Source organism: Amphiprion ocellaris, chromosome 10 (genome assembly GCF_022539595.1).
Source record: "Amphiprion ocellaris isolate individual 3 ecotype Okinawa chromosome 10, ASM2253959v1, whole genome shotgun sequence".
Taxonomy (NCBI): Eukaryota; Metazoa; Chordata; class Actinopteri; family Pomacentridae; genus Amphiprion; species Amphiprion ocellaris.
The window spans coordinates 6,691,962-6,708,210 of NC_072775.1; the positions used below are offsets into that span (position 1 = coordinate 6,691,962).

At 41.1% G+C, this 16,249-nt stretch overlaps 1 protein-coding gene across 11 annotated transcripts in view; it reads left to right on the forward strand.

The window, feature by feature from the left end:
* rnf220a (ring finger protein 220a) overlaps positions 1 to 16,249 on the forward strand; it is a 181,464-nt gene that overhangs the window by 79,990 nt on the left and 85,225 nt on the right. The window lies entirely within an intron of this gene.

A 16,249-nucleotide genomic window follows, 5' to 3' on the forward strand; every position in this document is an offset into this window, starting at 1 on the left:
AAATAAGATATGTGTTATTTTGAAACTTTGCATTAAATCTGTGCCTTGTATTCAAGTCTGTGACTTACCATTAGACATATCAAACTAACTGCTCCTAATTGTTATGCTAAGCTAAGCTAATCACCTCCAGTTTGCTCTGTTTGATGCACAGATGTGAGACTGGTGTCAGTTTTCATATTTAACTGTTCCCATGATATCAAGCCATTGCTTTCAACAAATGCTCTTGATATAGGCCATTTTTTGAAAATCTGACTCCCACATCACTGATGAAATTGTTACTTGTGTTATAGCGTATTAAATACATATACTTGCTCACACATACATAAATGCTTGCAACGTGCACACCTAAATGCACATTCACACAAACACATATCTATAATCAAACAACAAAGCAGCACATGCTTCAACCGCAACTGAATGGCCATAGTTTCCACTTGATTGACTAACTGGTGAATTGCCACGGTAACTTTCAGCTACTGTGTGTTATGTGTGTGTGTGTGAGTACTCATATAGAACATAAATAACCCTTTCTAGAGCAGGAGAGGTTTGTACAGGTGTCTGGGTTGACTTTGTTACAAACACTCACTCTCATACACTCTGAAAATAGATGGCCATTTTTCCCCTCTGGAAGATAATCACATTCAAGCGATCGTTATGCATTACCATGTTGTTCCCGTCAAAGACTTATATTGAGGAGTGAAGAGGCGTTCTCCTCAACTCTGACTTTGATAGATGGTTCCCGTTTTCAACGTGAAAAAGCTACTGTTGTCATTACCTATAGATTTGTATTAAATCAGTGTCTCATATTCAAGCCTGTGACTTATTTCTTTTAAGCCCTACCCTCCAAAAGACGGTTTGTATCCAGACTATCCTATTAAGCTGAATTAGATGCTTCATTGCACTTGCACTTCAATTCAAACACAAGCTGGCAGTTTGTTTCTTGGGACTCGTTTACCAGCAACGTAAAGCGTTCTGAGCGCAACACAGGAAGGGATAAGAGCATTATTTCTGTCTCTCTGTCTAGACTTTCTCTCTGAATGTCTCTATTTCTCTGTCTCCACCCTCCTCTTTACCATAACAGGCTAACAAAGACATAACATAATTTCATCTGAAGCTCAAGTGGAAGTTAACTACACATGTGGCCTTAACAGAGCCACCTCTGTACCTCCCCTCCTTTGCTTTATGGTGTATTGAGCGAAAGATAATAACCAGTTTGACTATGAAGACACTTTGCTTTGTTGTCTTTCTCCGTGCATCCTAATGGCTGATGATTACCCTGCAATGACAGTGTCTGTGTCTGTATGTGAAACAGAGGAGGCTTCATGTCTGTCTTCTTGAATGTGTGTCTACAATTGTGTGTGTTTGTGTGTATATGGCTACAAAAGTGGAGGACATGTCAGTGGGGGTAACATGGTATTGGCAGCTGTATAGGTCTTTATTTCTTTGTATTGGCTAATTGACACATGAGCTGACTTTGATAAATGACATAATCAGACAGATAAATAGACAATATATTTACTCTGCATGCTGAATGATAAAACTGGTGCAACATATGCTATAGTGTGTAAAGAAATCCTGACAACGGTGAAGACGACAAAGTAAAAAAACAAACAAAAAAAGCATTTTCGACCAAAATTACACTCAAATATTTGTCTTTCACTCCTAAAACTATTATTAATTCTGATGATGTGTTCTAATTTGCATCCACTGTAGTTAATATTCAGTTAAAATTAGGCTAAGCAGCAACCTCTAGGTTTCAAAAATTAAACCAATGTAGAAGTGCCAAAAACTGCAGTTCCTCGAATGTCCACTTGAGGCTGACTCCAAAAGTAAACCAATCCCCATAGACCCTAATGTTAAAATACTCAACTTCACAGCAGAAATAAACATGTTCACAGCCTGGTACAAAAGACGATTATGGTCTGTATAGCTTATTTCTTAGAACAGTCCATAGTCCAAAGTTAGGAATCAGCCACTGGCAAAATGGTGGCAGTCAAAGTGTTTGTTAATTTTTATGTATAGTCTATTGTTTAGGCTCAAAACTACATGGTAGACATTTAGAAAAGGTCATAGTCAGAACAAAACCAGCAGTGATTGTTGGAAAAATTTAAACACGGGCTTCCCATGTTACAGTCTTTGTGCCCAAACATCTACCCCAACCCAACCATGCTTCTCTCCCTTTGAGAATAGCTATATTTTTCAGCTAATATCTACTTTCTGTGAGTCGTATGCAGTCATTTTACAAGATTAACTATTTCTGTAATTCTTGTTCATGCTTCAAGTCAGTAAACACCCATTTAAAATGAAGTTGAAGGACTTACAAAAGAACATTTTCCAACGTTGTAGCTATTCTTTTAATCAACATCAGAGACTTAATCATAGAAGTCAAGTCAATTTTATTTATATAGCACATTTTATAAAACAACCAAGGTTGACCAAAGTGCTTTACAGTTAAAAAAAAACAAGACAAAATCTGTAAGGAAAGTATACAGACCAAGATGAACAATTCCATATAACAGGAAAAAGTGAGAAAGAAAACAACAAATAAGTCCTCCAAATGAAGTTACAAATTACATTGGCCTTGCTCACTACACACAAGTGTTATCTGATTTCATGCCAGTCAGCAAGATAACCTAGTTTGTCTGGGTCTTCCAAAAGTTTTGTGGTATGAATAAAGATTGAACAGGACAAAGAACAAAAAGAGATAGATTTATGGGAACATCAGAGTTTGGGTTAGAATGACTACTTTTCTAAGATTAGGGAACCTGTGTTTTGGTTGCAATAAGAACCTTATGGTAAAGGTAAGGAAACAAAAACAAATCAGCTAAGTACCACTTTAGCTGTTATCCTGTGGTCACTGTATGTGGACTTCATGACTCCATAATAAAACCAGTGTAAACATAAGTCATTTTGGGGCACAAATCACAGATGTTGTTGTTCTGCTTGGGAGTTAGAATGGTGTCCGTTGGCCATGTAAGTATTGGACAGGGATGGATGGAGAGGAGAGAGGAGAGGAGAGAGGAGGAAAAAGCTATTAATGTTGCCTAATGATTGGGCCTGGTAATAGTTATCAGTGTTTTAGGGCGAATATTATGGCCATGTAACGAAGGCCTTGATTACTTTATTAGCCTCTTCAAGTCATTCGGCTAGCGCTTACTGATGTGACCCCCTCCTGAGATCCCCTTACCTCGTTCCCTCCGAACCCTCCACCGCCGTCACCTCCACCTTCCTCTCCTTCTCCCCTCTCCTCTCCCACAACATAACCCTCCTCCCCCCTACTTCTCGCTGCACCCCGTGATGATGAAATCAAATTAGGTGGACTGGATGGGCCTAAATCACGGCTCGCGTTGCGGGCCGTGACATAAAGAATGGCCGCGACGAGGTTACCCAGAGTTCACGGCAGATAATGAAAGAGACAGGGAGGTAATAGCATGACGGAGTGGTGGGGTTCGGTATACTGGGGGTGGAGGGGATGGGGGTTAATACGAGGGGAGGGGTGGAGGTTCATTTGGAGGGTACCTGCCTATATGACCACTCCATCTGCTGAGGGACACTCATTCACCTCCTTTCTCCACCTTTTCTTTGCTCTTCTTCTTTTCTCGTGAGTCTCCCTCCTGTCCTCTCCTTCATCCTCTTTCTCTCCTCTGTCTTTCTTCATCCATCCATCCGTCTTCTGCCTCTCTGTCTTGATAGTGATAAAGGTTTCACACTCAATTAAGTAAAGTATCACCTAAAAGGGAGTCTAGCTGCGTTATCAGGAGACATTCACTAAGTACTTCAGTGATGGTTAGCCACTTCCATAATAGCATATCTCTTCCAGGTCTATTTGTCAGAGAAAACCTCCCACTTCCACTTCTGTCATTTGGCTTGCTTTAATTGACAGCGAACATTGTCCCTTGTGAAAGTACACTATGTAAAACTATATGAACGCCCACTTATTGCACCTATGTGTCATTTCTGAAAATCTCCTTCCTAAACTATAAACAGCACTAATCTGCCAACCAGTTTTTAGTCTCAGAATGGCTTTCCACCAGATTTCAAAACTTGTCTGCAGGGGTTTACCCTCATTCAATCACAGGAACATGACTGAGGTCAGGCTCCGATGTTGGGCAATAGTGGTTTGCCAGTTCATCCCAGAGGTGCTGGATTGTCCTGAAGTTTCTTGTAGGTCAGTCAAGGTCTTACACACACAACTGGGAAAAAAATGTCAATTAGACAATGGCCTGTAATGGAGATGGAGGCATTGTTATGTCGAAACACAGAAGACTTTCCCAAACTGTAGCCACAAAGTTGAAAGCACACTTCTATGCTGCATGTTGTTGCACCAAGATTTTCCTTAAAATAAAACAAAGTATGAAAAACAACCCAGACTAAATACACAAAAGTATTGAGACAGAGGTGTTCAGATACTTTTGAACAGACAGTGTTCTGTTTCCTGGATGTGGGAAGAAGCAAATCTACTGAGAAATGAGCATATGTGCCATTGCCCAAACAATGAAAACCAGCCCAAGACCAAAGTATACAGAAATGTATCCCTTTGGCTTCATCGTGAGTTTCCCATACACTGTATTTGGGGTGAAGTAAATATATTGAATATCACTGTAAAATGCTAAAAAAACAAAGGTAAACACATAGGAGATTTTTTTTTTTTTGATAATTGTGTTCCTTTTTGGAATTTTATCACTTTTTCCCTGATTTGTAGCTCACTTGGTTGAAAAGTCATAAAAAGAAATAGGTGACTCATTATAGTTTCTTGCATGATTACACTAGTCATCATTTCTCAATTAGACCTTGTTAAACATTGAATGTAGACTTAATAAGATAACGTTATTTCCAGATACCAATGATAAAAATAGACCTTCATTAAAATGGTATCAACATGTCACTGATATCTGCTGCTGTCTCATATCGTCTAAATCTCTGCTGCAGTCAGTTCTACTGGTAGAATTTCACTAATTTGGTGTGTTGGTGTGCAAAATGTGTGTGTTTGCGTCTGTTTTAGTAATTCTAACCTAACCAGACACCTGTCGCTGTTTACACTCTGTTCCTCTGTTGTTTTTTCCTCTCATTACCGAATACCACCACATGAAGTATCCTGTTTTCACACACACACGTCTGGCTTTTAACACACACCATTGGTTTGTGCGCTTTGACACGACAACATGAACTGACCCTTAACCTTCTCTGCAGAGATCCTTTGCTTCCTGTTCCTTTCTAAATGGAGCAGGTAGGGTAAATGAGATCACTGAGGTCACGGTGGATTTGTTGGGCAGCTGCCAAACTACACTCCTAATTAGTGCAACTGCTAACTTGCAGCTTCATTTCAGCTTTTCAGCTAGAAATGATGCAGCAGTAACAAGGTTTTGGTCTCTTGTGACTTCTGAAAGTGTTATGAAATATATGGAATGTTTGTTAGAGAGATGGTTCTAAAACTGTTACAATTCCATGAACTGAGAAAGTCTTTATATTCTGATGACTTTATAGATTAAACAAAGATTTTCATTGAATTTTGGAGTATGTCAAGCATTTCAAACTTGGTATAACTTCTAAATGCATTCAATTAATGTACATGAGGATTGTCATGAAGTCACACATGGAACATTTTTTGAGTCAAATTATATTTTTTCTCTATAATTTCATGCTAAAATATCAGATTTAATCAAGAGCTGTACCCAATTTTCTGCCTCTTTGCTGTTCCAGCTCAGCACACCATGAATATCATACATTTTCAGATAAAACCCTTCTTAGATATGTTGTCTACTGACTTCAACTGTTATTTTGCATCTTTAAGCATTCCTCAGAGGACGATGAACCAGGCATTGTGTGACTCTCAGTTTTGAAACCTAAAGGTGTTGTCTTCACCCTCCAGCTTTCCCAGTGACCTTGAGACCACCTTGTCCTCCATTCACCAAACCGGGCTTTAATTCTGTAGGCTGGGGCGACCAAACGGAAATAAAAAGCCCATTATGTGTTGCCCGCGGCGGGGGCTTGTTGACTGGGTTTTATTGCAGCGGGGGATGAGAGCGCTTGATGCCTTCATTTAGGGCCCCGAGCACCCGGCGCTGACAGCGCTGTGACAGTACTGGTCCCTGTGGCACCGCTAAAAGAGACCGTGACAGAAAGCAACACTCTGGCTGTGTGTGTGCTGAGCAGAGCCTGTGTCCTGGCTGTCTGCAGTCCAGGCTGGCATGGTGAGACTCGCCTGTATAAACGCCCTCGTAAAGCTGACAGATAGACATATGTATGGATCCCCCATTAAAATTTTACTACTAATCACTATGGATAGCCTGCCCAGCTACTGGCGGGCTGATGGCTCAAACACACCCACATGCATACTGTAAGCACACAGAAATATGCATGCATGCGCACAGTATGACAAATGTGCATAGGGATATCTATCAACAATTTTATTTGCGCGTACATCTACTTCACATCCATACAATGAGCAGTCACTGTGTTTGTCACTTGTTCAACAGACTGACTGAAGTTCAGTTTATTGGTTTAACAATACAGTAGCCTCGATGTGCTACCTCTAAAACCCTACTGTCCAGTCTACAAACTGATGGAAAATCAAGCCCTGATTCTAATCTTGTAGCATCTTTCAGCTGTTTATTTTGGCTTCACTTTAAACATCTTTATGTACTCACTGCCACCATTCTTATCGAGCAGCTGTTTCTAACAAAAAAGCTCAGATAAACCTGCTGTAAACTATTGTACATGTTCAGTAATGACCAATATTAAGTGTAATGTGATGAAGCATTTAGGAACTATAGATGGATTTGTGGTTCCACGTTGGTGTCCATTTGTGTCCGTACAGTAAAGGATTGTGGAAATACAACCAATGCAGAGGCTACGAAAATAGACTTGCATGAAGTCTTCCAACAAGTCAACAGCACATCACAGCTTGGTGATGATGCTTTGCATAAGTCAAAGGCTGATTAGTTGAAAGCTTGGCTTCAACCAGAGAGGAAACGACAGAGATTGACATAAAGACTGTTTGTGACTACAGATACAACACACCTGTCAGTAATGCTCTCCAATGCTGATCCATTTGGTTTCACTCCACTGCAACGTAGTTTCTTGTCTTCTGTGACTCTGTCTTTTCTGCACAAGTGTCCAAATAAAATGAAGCTCTGTATGACACCAATGTAGTGCTAACGCAATAGCATTTTTACACCTTTAGAAACCACATTTTCCCCCACAGTAGTTGGTGGAGACCTAAACTGAGAATAAATGAAAATAATTGGACTTAAATGTATCATGTGACGAGAAACATGACCCCACATGAATGCATTTTGAACATTTATGATTTGTGTGTTTCACCAAAAATGTGAATGAATGATGATTTTTAAATACAATAAGTTGAATTATTGTCTTTGTTACAGATACAGGCCAAACTAACTGAGTCAAAGGCTTGCAAGTTTAACTGTGGAAATTTTGTCAGTGGTTTATCACTTTTTTCAACCTTGATCCATTTTACAGGCACAGGTGGATATCTGTGTCCCTCCCTGTAGTCTGGACTTTGCTGCACTTTTGGTGCCTTTATTGTATCGTATATGGCGCATTTACAGATACAATAAATCATTAGGGATGTGATCTGCCCACAACACCAAAAACACCCATGATATATTATCAAAGTCTGCAGTGTACAGTAATACTTTCAGTCTCAACATCACATTGCAAGGTCATTCAAAGATTTAGGTGAATATTAGCAGATATGCACAGTGGACATGTTGAAAATACTACACAAAGGTTCAAACTCAACACCGTATATCTCCCCTCACAACAGCATTATGCATAATGCATTACCTTTCTCACACAGTGGGTCTAGGTAAAGTTCATCAGGGGGTTGGCAGACTCATAAAACTCTATGTTGCGTATCTTAAGACCCATCCATGTTTTGTTATAATGTTATCAGCTGAAGTGTCAGAATGAGTAGAAGGAGGGGGGAGTGTAGGAAACATTGTGGGGGGGAAAAGTGAAGAGGTGGATGGATACATGTGGAATGTCAGGTTCCCTTTGCTGATAAAGTAGATCCTCCACTGACCTCTTTGGCCTTGAGGTAGAATGTCGCAAGTGACAGAGGAAACCCACCTACAAAACTGTGTCCTCAAGATGTTGTTTACATTGTTGGTTATTAAAACCAGCCCACAAACAGTTCAAATGATAGTGTGTGGACTTTTTAAAACAGCAGAGACAAGTCATTTATTTATATAAGAATGATTATTGCAAAAAATTTACAACATGTTTACTTGTATGAGAGTAGAAGACATAGAACAAGAAAAGAGGGATGGAAGAGAGGAATATATAGATATCAATGATCTAGACTAGTTTCCACCTGTCTACTTGTGATAGAATTTCATCCAGGTTGTATGTAAACCCAGAAGAAGAGTGTCCACCTTCTGCCCATCTTCCATAAATTCCCATCTCCTCACTCTCAGGTGAAACCATAAGACTTACGGAAGGCCAAAGTCTGCCCTGTGCTGCTTAGGTTATGAACACTGGTGTTATAGGGACCACCGTATATGCCTCACTAATGCCCTTGTTGGTTACACGTGTGTGTGTGTGTGTGTGTGTGTGTGTGTGTGTGTGTGTGTGTGTGTGTGTGTGTGTGTGTGTGTGTGTGTGTGTGTGTCTGTGTGTGTGTGAGAGAGAGAGAGAGAGAGAGGCAGTGTGTTTTAGATGCGTGTGTTTGCGTGTAGCGGAGTAAATAAACACATCGTTGGGGAGGTCACAGAGGCAAAGGTGAAACAGCGGTTGCAATCGATACCCCGAGGGTATGTGTGGGCAGGTGTAAGCGCAGTGCCCCTCCTCCCTCGGCCTCTCCACTGCTAACACCGTTACCCCACTTGTTAGCCGGTGAGGGGTGACCCCACACACTCTCTCGAATGCACCTGACTAATGGGCTGTAATGAGAGGCAAGCAGAGAGGGAAGCTTCTTTAACAGCTCGCCCAGGGGACTCAGGACTTTGTGTGTGTGTGTGTGTGTGTGTGTGAATGCATGTTCATAGGTCATCCAGTGTGTGCGAACGTCTGCATGTGCGCGTATAGGTGCACCATGGGTGACCCTGTTACAACGCCAACGTGTCCTAATATCATTAGCTGAGGCCAGTCTGAGGTCAGGCTGCTGTACGTAGAGCATCCTTACTTACTTACAGTAGAACCTGGAGGGCGTATTATGGGTGGGGGAAAGACCTGCTTAGACATTTTCCTTGTTATCACAAATTATTACCTGAATTTCCTTGATTTAACTATAGATTTCATGGTGCAACAACAACTGAGATGTTCCCTATTTTGATGCAAGTTGAAATAGGTGAGGATTTAAGAGAATGAATCTTTGGGAGACAGAAAGCAGTTGAAGAAATCTGTGGTGAAATCCCTAATTTTTTTTAGAGTAATTTATCTTAAAATGTCAGAAAATAATAAAAAATGCCACTCACAATCTAGTGTAATCCAATGTAAAGGCTTCAAGTTGCTCTTTTGATCTGAGCCACAATTCAAACCCAAAGACTTAATATTGCGCAGGAAAAATAATTCTGCAAGAGCCCACATTTGAGAAGGTGGAATAAATAAATATTTAGCATTAACAAATTTAGCCTCAGAGCCCAGTTTAGCATGTGGTAAATCCAGGAAGGTACATAGGTGTTGACATCTGGTCCAGGTTGTGGAGGTATCCCGATAGCTGAGTGATTAAGACCTATTCATAGTTTCCACAAGACTGATGCAGACTTTGAAAGCGGACCTGCATGTGGTTCTATACATAATACAACAGGTGCATGTTGGTTGGCACACAGTTATTTGTATTGTCCCTCATATTAAATACAAAAAACACTGATGTTTCTGAAAGGTTGAATATGACTTTTTACAGGATATAGCAGCTCGTTGCAGAGTGGGCTGTAGTAACATATCAGTAATTATTCCTGAGGTGTGTCCAGCACAGTGGGCAGCACAGAATTTCTGGAGAATTTAGAACTGTTCGTGTTCCTTATTCATGTCCAGCGAACATGCTTGCAGTTTACAAATTTTGAATTTTGAGGTTTGTACAAAGACAAAGTTCTTCACTTTTTTCCCCACAGTCCCATGCAGGTCTGGGTGGATGATCAAATTTACATCAGGTCTACCGTTGTAGACCTGTGGACAAGGAAAGCATGAATTGGTGTTTAGGGTGCAAACCACATCCGAATAAATGCCTTCAAACAGTAAATATCTGGCTTGATTCCTGTCTGGGCCAGACGTTTCCTGTATTTTCTGTCTTTCGAGAAGAGAAGATTTTCAACTAAACACAAATCTTCTTCGACATCCATATATCCATTCCCAATCCTCAAATAGTCGCCACTGATTACGGGCTGTCTGTCAGTGTAATGCCTCAAGATTAGATCACCTACAGTATGTGTTGGCCAGACATGACCACCAATCCTGACTCTCCCTTTCCCTCCCTCTTTCTCTCCCTGTCTGTCACCTTCTCTGAGTCGATAAGCCTCTATTCTCCTCTTTTCGCTGATATGATCGGTGTCTTCAGAGGCACTCAGACCACTTTTACAGCAACCGCTAACTAGTGTTCCAGGCAGCTCGTGGCTATCAGGGTAAAATCACGCGAGCCTGTCTGCCTATGTAAGTGTGTGGCCGCCTTCATGCCTGTGTGTGCTCTCTTGTTGCGCGACTCCACTCGTCCATCTAGCTGTCGGCGTCTATCGACCAGGGCCATCATGTGTGTTTTGGCCTGAGCGAGGCCACAGATGCTGCAGGGCTATTAGGTGCCCATTGTTTGTTTTGAATGGCAACGGAAACAAAATTGGTCTCATTCTGATCTTATTGTGGGTAACCCTACCTCTCATTGTGGCCAGGGGAGGCAAAAACCAATCCTAATTCACTTACCCCACCCTGACATTGGCTTTTCTAATGCTTTTTGAGGGATGAAAATATGGCGACATGCAATAAGTGTCGACAGTACAGAGAACTTAAAAGCAAGAGAGGGAGACAAATAGATAGACAGATACGTAGAGGGATGAATGGATAAAAATCACCCTTTTCCTTTGTTCCTGTCTTTCTTTCCTTGCACTTTCTGCTCCACTATTAATCCCTTTTTCTTAGCCACTTTCACTTTCCAACTGTCTCTCTTTCCTTTCCTTCCTTCCCTCTATAATCCTTCCTTCTTTCCTCCTTTGCTGTGTGGCTACAGCCAGAGCATAAGTGATGCATTGTGAATGGTTTGTAATTTATGGAGTCCATAAGTGGACCAGATTGATAGGGCTGTTTAAGGCGAGCTCACCAAGACATCACTTTATTTAATACAGAGACAGACCCTGAAGATATAGCTTTAACCTCAGTCAGCACCAGCGCATACACCGTGTGCATGCACTGTGCATGGATACACACTTAAACTTCCATTAAAGGAAATGTTTAGCAGTTACAAATGTGTTTTTTCTCAAAGATGAGCAATAAATATTGGTTGAACTGTCCCTTTAACTTATATTTTTCATGTGAACCCCAAAACTGCACACAAATTGGAAGCAAAATTGATAATTGAGGAGAAAAAGTGGAGAGTGTGTGCATTATTTTTGCCTCTGGAGCAAATTAAACATGGTGCATCATGGATGATGTAGGTTATTTGTGAGATAACGCCTTATTGTCAAGCTGTGGCTCTGACTTTTTTAGAATCAAAGTCATAATAAGTGGTACAGACTTATCTTTTGCAAAAGCCCTTTGACGCACACATGCACTTAACAGCAATACACACTCAAACCAAGATAATTTTCCAGTGCAGCCTCCAGTATTTGCTTGTTTTGGTGTTTAAAACACAAATCGGGTCTCGTCAGCTCACCCTGTCAGACTAAGCTCTCCACATGCAGCCAATCCTCACAGGCCAAAGCTCCGGAGAGAAAGACGATCTTCCCACAGCGGCCAACTTTGCCCTCTCATCTGCCCTTCACACAAACACACACTCACGCACACGGCTTGCCCTTGCCTCTGCCCCCTGCACACCCACTGTAATGATGTCTGTTGACCTCTAACACAAAGGCTGCCCTGGCAGATTAGTTTACAAGTGGCCTAGGGACTCTGGGTTTCAAATCCTAACCCCTACGATTTTTTTGCATTGATTATGCATACTTTTTTTGTTCTTCCCCCCATTCGGTCATGCCACCATTGTCAGCACAGCTTGTGAGTAATACCAGAGTGTCCATATGTCCAACTTTGTGTCATAGTTTTCAACTTATCCTAGCTCATAACTATTCTTAACTACACAAGTTAATGAAAAGCTGAAACCGCATCTTAGAAATTCTGCCAAAGTCATAAAGTCAAGTTTGGATTTATTTTAGCATAAAAAATATGTCCCAAAAGAAAAACACTAAAACTGGAGAAACAACTTGTATGCATATTGCTTTTGGGGGAAAAAAAACTTCAAAAAAAAAAATTAAAATCAGAATTTTTTTCTCATTTGTTAAGGAGTTGCCAGTTGTTTTGGTTCGCATTATTGCCTCACAGCAAGAAGGTTCTGGTTCGAGCCTGTGAGTGTGCATGTTCTCCCTGTGGATCTGCTTCTGGGTGCTCTGCCTTTTTCCCACAGTCCAGACACATGCAGGATAGGTTAACTGGATTCCTATTAGCCATAGGTGCAAATGGAAGCATGCATTGTTGTCTGTCTCTTTGTATTGGCCCTACAATGGCCTGGCGACTTGTTTAAGTGTTTGCTGGTTTTCACCCAGTCTCAGTAGGGATAAACTCCAAACCCATCACAGCCCAGAATGAAAAATATAGATGCTAGATGAATGGTTAGATGTTGTGGAGCTAGCTCAAGTTGTAAAAATTATACGAACAAAACAACTGAATGAAGTCCATTTACTGGTGAAGACTGTGAGATACAGTTGTAAGATCCACAAAGCTAGTAAGTGGATCTTTTTGTCAATTTGCCTGGAAATTCAGAGTTGTTCTTAAACACTTTATAGCCTACAGATCAGAAAATAATTGCTGAAAACATGTTGAAAAACTGTCAGCCACCGTATACAGTACAAAATTGTGGAGTCAAACCATGAAACAAGCATTTTTTATCACTTTTGTGTAAAGGATGTTTTGGGCAAATCAGAAATCATGACTTGATGAACCATACCTTAGACATACTAAGCACTGGAACGCAATGGCATCAATGGTTTTGCTGGATTGCTACACCTACTACAGCCTACTGTTTGCTAACTAGATGTGCAAATACATCTTCCCTGGAAGATTCCTCATAAATTCTCATATAAAGAGGATTAAGCAAGAAGAACACCTGCAACTGCAATGACAATTCTAGACCAGATAGTTCTTGGATTGGCAACAACAGTCTCCCTCCTCTGTTTTCATACTTCCATTCTGCCGACCTTTGGCACCATCATCAGCAGTATATACACACTAATGAGTGTAAGTTGCTTTGTGTGCTTAGTTTATTATAGGAGGTAACTTTGGTGACAATGCATTTTTTAATCAATAAAATTTGGTTAAATAATACAATTTTCTGTGGGGTTACATATTTTTTACTGAATTATATATACTTTAACTGTCTTTTTCATAAACATATGCATAGGATGCTCTGTGACAAAAGTACACACATTTTAAACAATGTTATTTGCATTTAGTTGCTTTTGAAAGTACTGGAAAAAGCAAGTAATGGGGCCCTATTTTCAAGAAAAGAATAAGCTTTCACATTCATAACAAGTAATATATTCCACCTCTAAATTCTCTGTTATTCCTGCTCATGTTGAAATCCTCGAATCTCCCACGAGTTAAAGCAGAACTGCTATTTACAAAGCACGAATAAGCTCTACTGCATACACACACGCTGCCCAACACAACAAACATAAGAACCAGCAATCTCTAAATACATAGTCAGTCACCTCTGACCAGTATCTGCATGTACACACACACACAGGCACACACTCACACGCAAGACGTCAGCGATGATAAGTGGAAAGTGAGTAATAGCCGAGCTGTCTGGCAGCCAGCTGCTGGGCCTACTGTTTACATGCCAACTGATTACCCTAATTTCCAACGCATGCATGGCAGTTAGTCTGATAAATAGCTCCCCCCACCCACCACCACCTTCTATTTCCCTATTGTCAGCCACTGCAGGCTAGTCAGCCGGCCGGACCCATAATACCTTTTTGATTATTCAATAAATAACCCATAATTCGACATTGATTGGGGCCGTGAATGGGTTTTGTGGGGAGGAGGAGGAGGAAGAGAAGATGAGGAGGGGGGTGCGCAATTGGTTAGGTGGTTGAGAGGGTATCGACCAGCGGTGGTCAGTGCTTCGATGACCACTGGTCGTTGGGGTCACTGCTTTGAACAAATACACACACACCTCTGCCTGGAGTCTGATGTGATTAGAATAAGGGTCATTAGTTCAGGCTCGCTGCTTATTGTCCAAACAAAGATGTCCAAGACTAATGGAAGCTACTTAATAATTTGGGTGAGAGATGAGCAACAATGAGGCGCTGCAGATGGACATTTCTCTGCGTGGCGTTCCCCCTTTATTGAATTTATCCATCACAGGTCACATTTACAGACATCAGTGGAATGTGTAAATGTTTTAAAGTTCAACCAGTGAGCAGTACAAATCACCAGAGCAGAGCTTGACACATTTGGTCACATTTGTTGGCCTCGGGCCCATTATGTTAACCACCTTGATGAACATTGATCGCTAATTCTTATCTCCGCTTCCAGCAATATGACCTCACTTCATTGCTTCAAAACTTTGCCAATGTATCTCCCACTCCAAATTATCTCCATTGCTTTTGGTGGGCACTTCACTGTGACACGGTTAGTATGGACCGTATTGAAACCTGTCCCCAAATGGATTATTCCTTTCTCCTAAGTAGGATGGATTTTATGGTGCTTGCCTGATCACTATCTGAAACCCGCTAATCGTTAGTGCATGTGTGTGTGTCTATATGTGTGTGTGTGTGTGTGTGTGTGTGTGTGTGTGTGTGTGTGTGTGCGCGTAAACCCCACTGCCTTGATGTTGCCATTGAAGTGTCCCTGGCGTTGTACTTATTGGAGTTCCCTGATGTTAGATATTGGAATATTGATCTCGGAGAATGTTTAGCTTTCACTCTTCTCTGGTTTCATTTATATGCTCACACAGCTGACACCCGCTTCACACAGCAGTACATGCTGCAGATGTGGCAGTACATGAGGGACCTAGATCAAATCAAACTCCCAATCAATGTTGGAGGAAGATAAAAAATGCGAGTAAAAAATCTAGCTTTAGCAGGGAGTTCACACGCAGCTTCTTGCATGATCAAGTAAATAATGATCAGTTCAGAAGATCAGAAAATGAACAATTAAATCACTTTTATTCTATTTGAAGCAGTGGGCGTTGTTAATGGGTTAATGATTATACTAAAGACCATTTAAATGACAGTGTTGACTATAAAACCATACAAACTATATGTATGATTTGTTTAGATTCTTGCATCACAACTGCTACACTTTGTTGAGTTGGCATTACCCCAAAGATTGACACACACTTGAGTGTCTCCAGAACAAACTCATGCAGTCGTCACCACTTAACAGGCGACGGATGCCTTCAAAAGGAAAATAGTGAGCAGCAGCCCTCCACGTTTCAGAGACGTCAGCCGAGCAAGTCTCCATTTAACAACAGTTGCATTACAGCGCGATGTCGGTTTCCTATTAAATACCTTCTCCCAATTACCCATTATTTCCCCCTATAAAACCACTGCAGACTGCATCGGAGGGCTGTTTTATCCCCCCGTCACCCCACGTCCTTTTGTTTCGGAAAACATGTTTCAACTTAATGCAACCGGGAGAGCTATGAGGGAAAGAGAGCGGGAGAGAGAGCAAAGAAGGGAGGGGAAAGAAAAGGTAATTTAATGAAGTGAAACGTTTGATGTTGTAAATAAAAAGCAGACTGGTCGTGGGTGAGAGGCTGGGGCTAATGGACTTTGTTGGATGGTAGGTGTGGAGCTGCTGATCTTTAAAAAGCCTAAATAAAAAAAGTGAACTCCTCAGATATGATGCCAAGAAAACCTCCAACCTCCTTTTTTTGCTGGATCCTTCGCCTGGGGGCATTCACATTATTGGTGGGGCTTATTATGCAATCACAGCAAGGTAAAAAGCACAGCTAACCCCTCATCGGAGGGTGTGGGTGCATGATTGTATGTGTTTGTCTCCATGTATGTGTGTGTCAGATATTGTAAATTCAGAAAACCATTGTGGTCTGCTCCTTTGTACCTGTCAAACAGAAGCCCGAAGT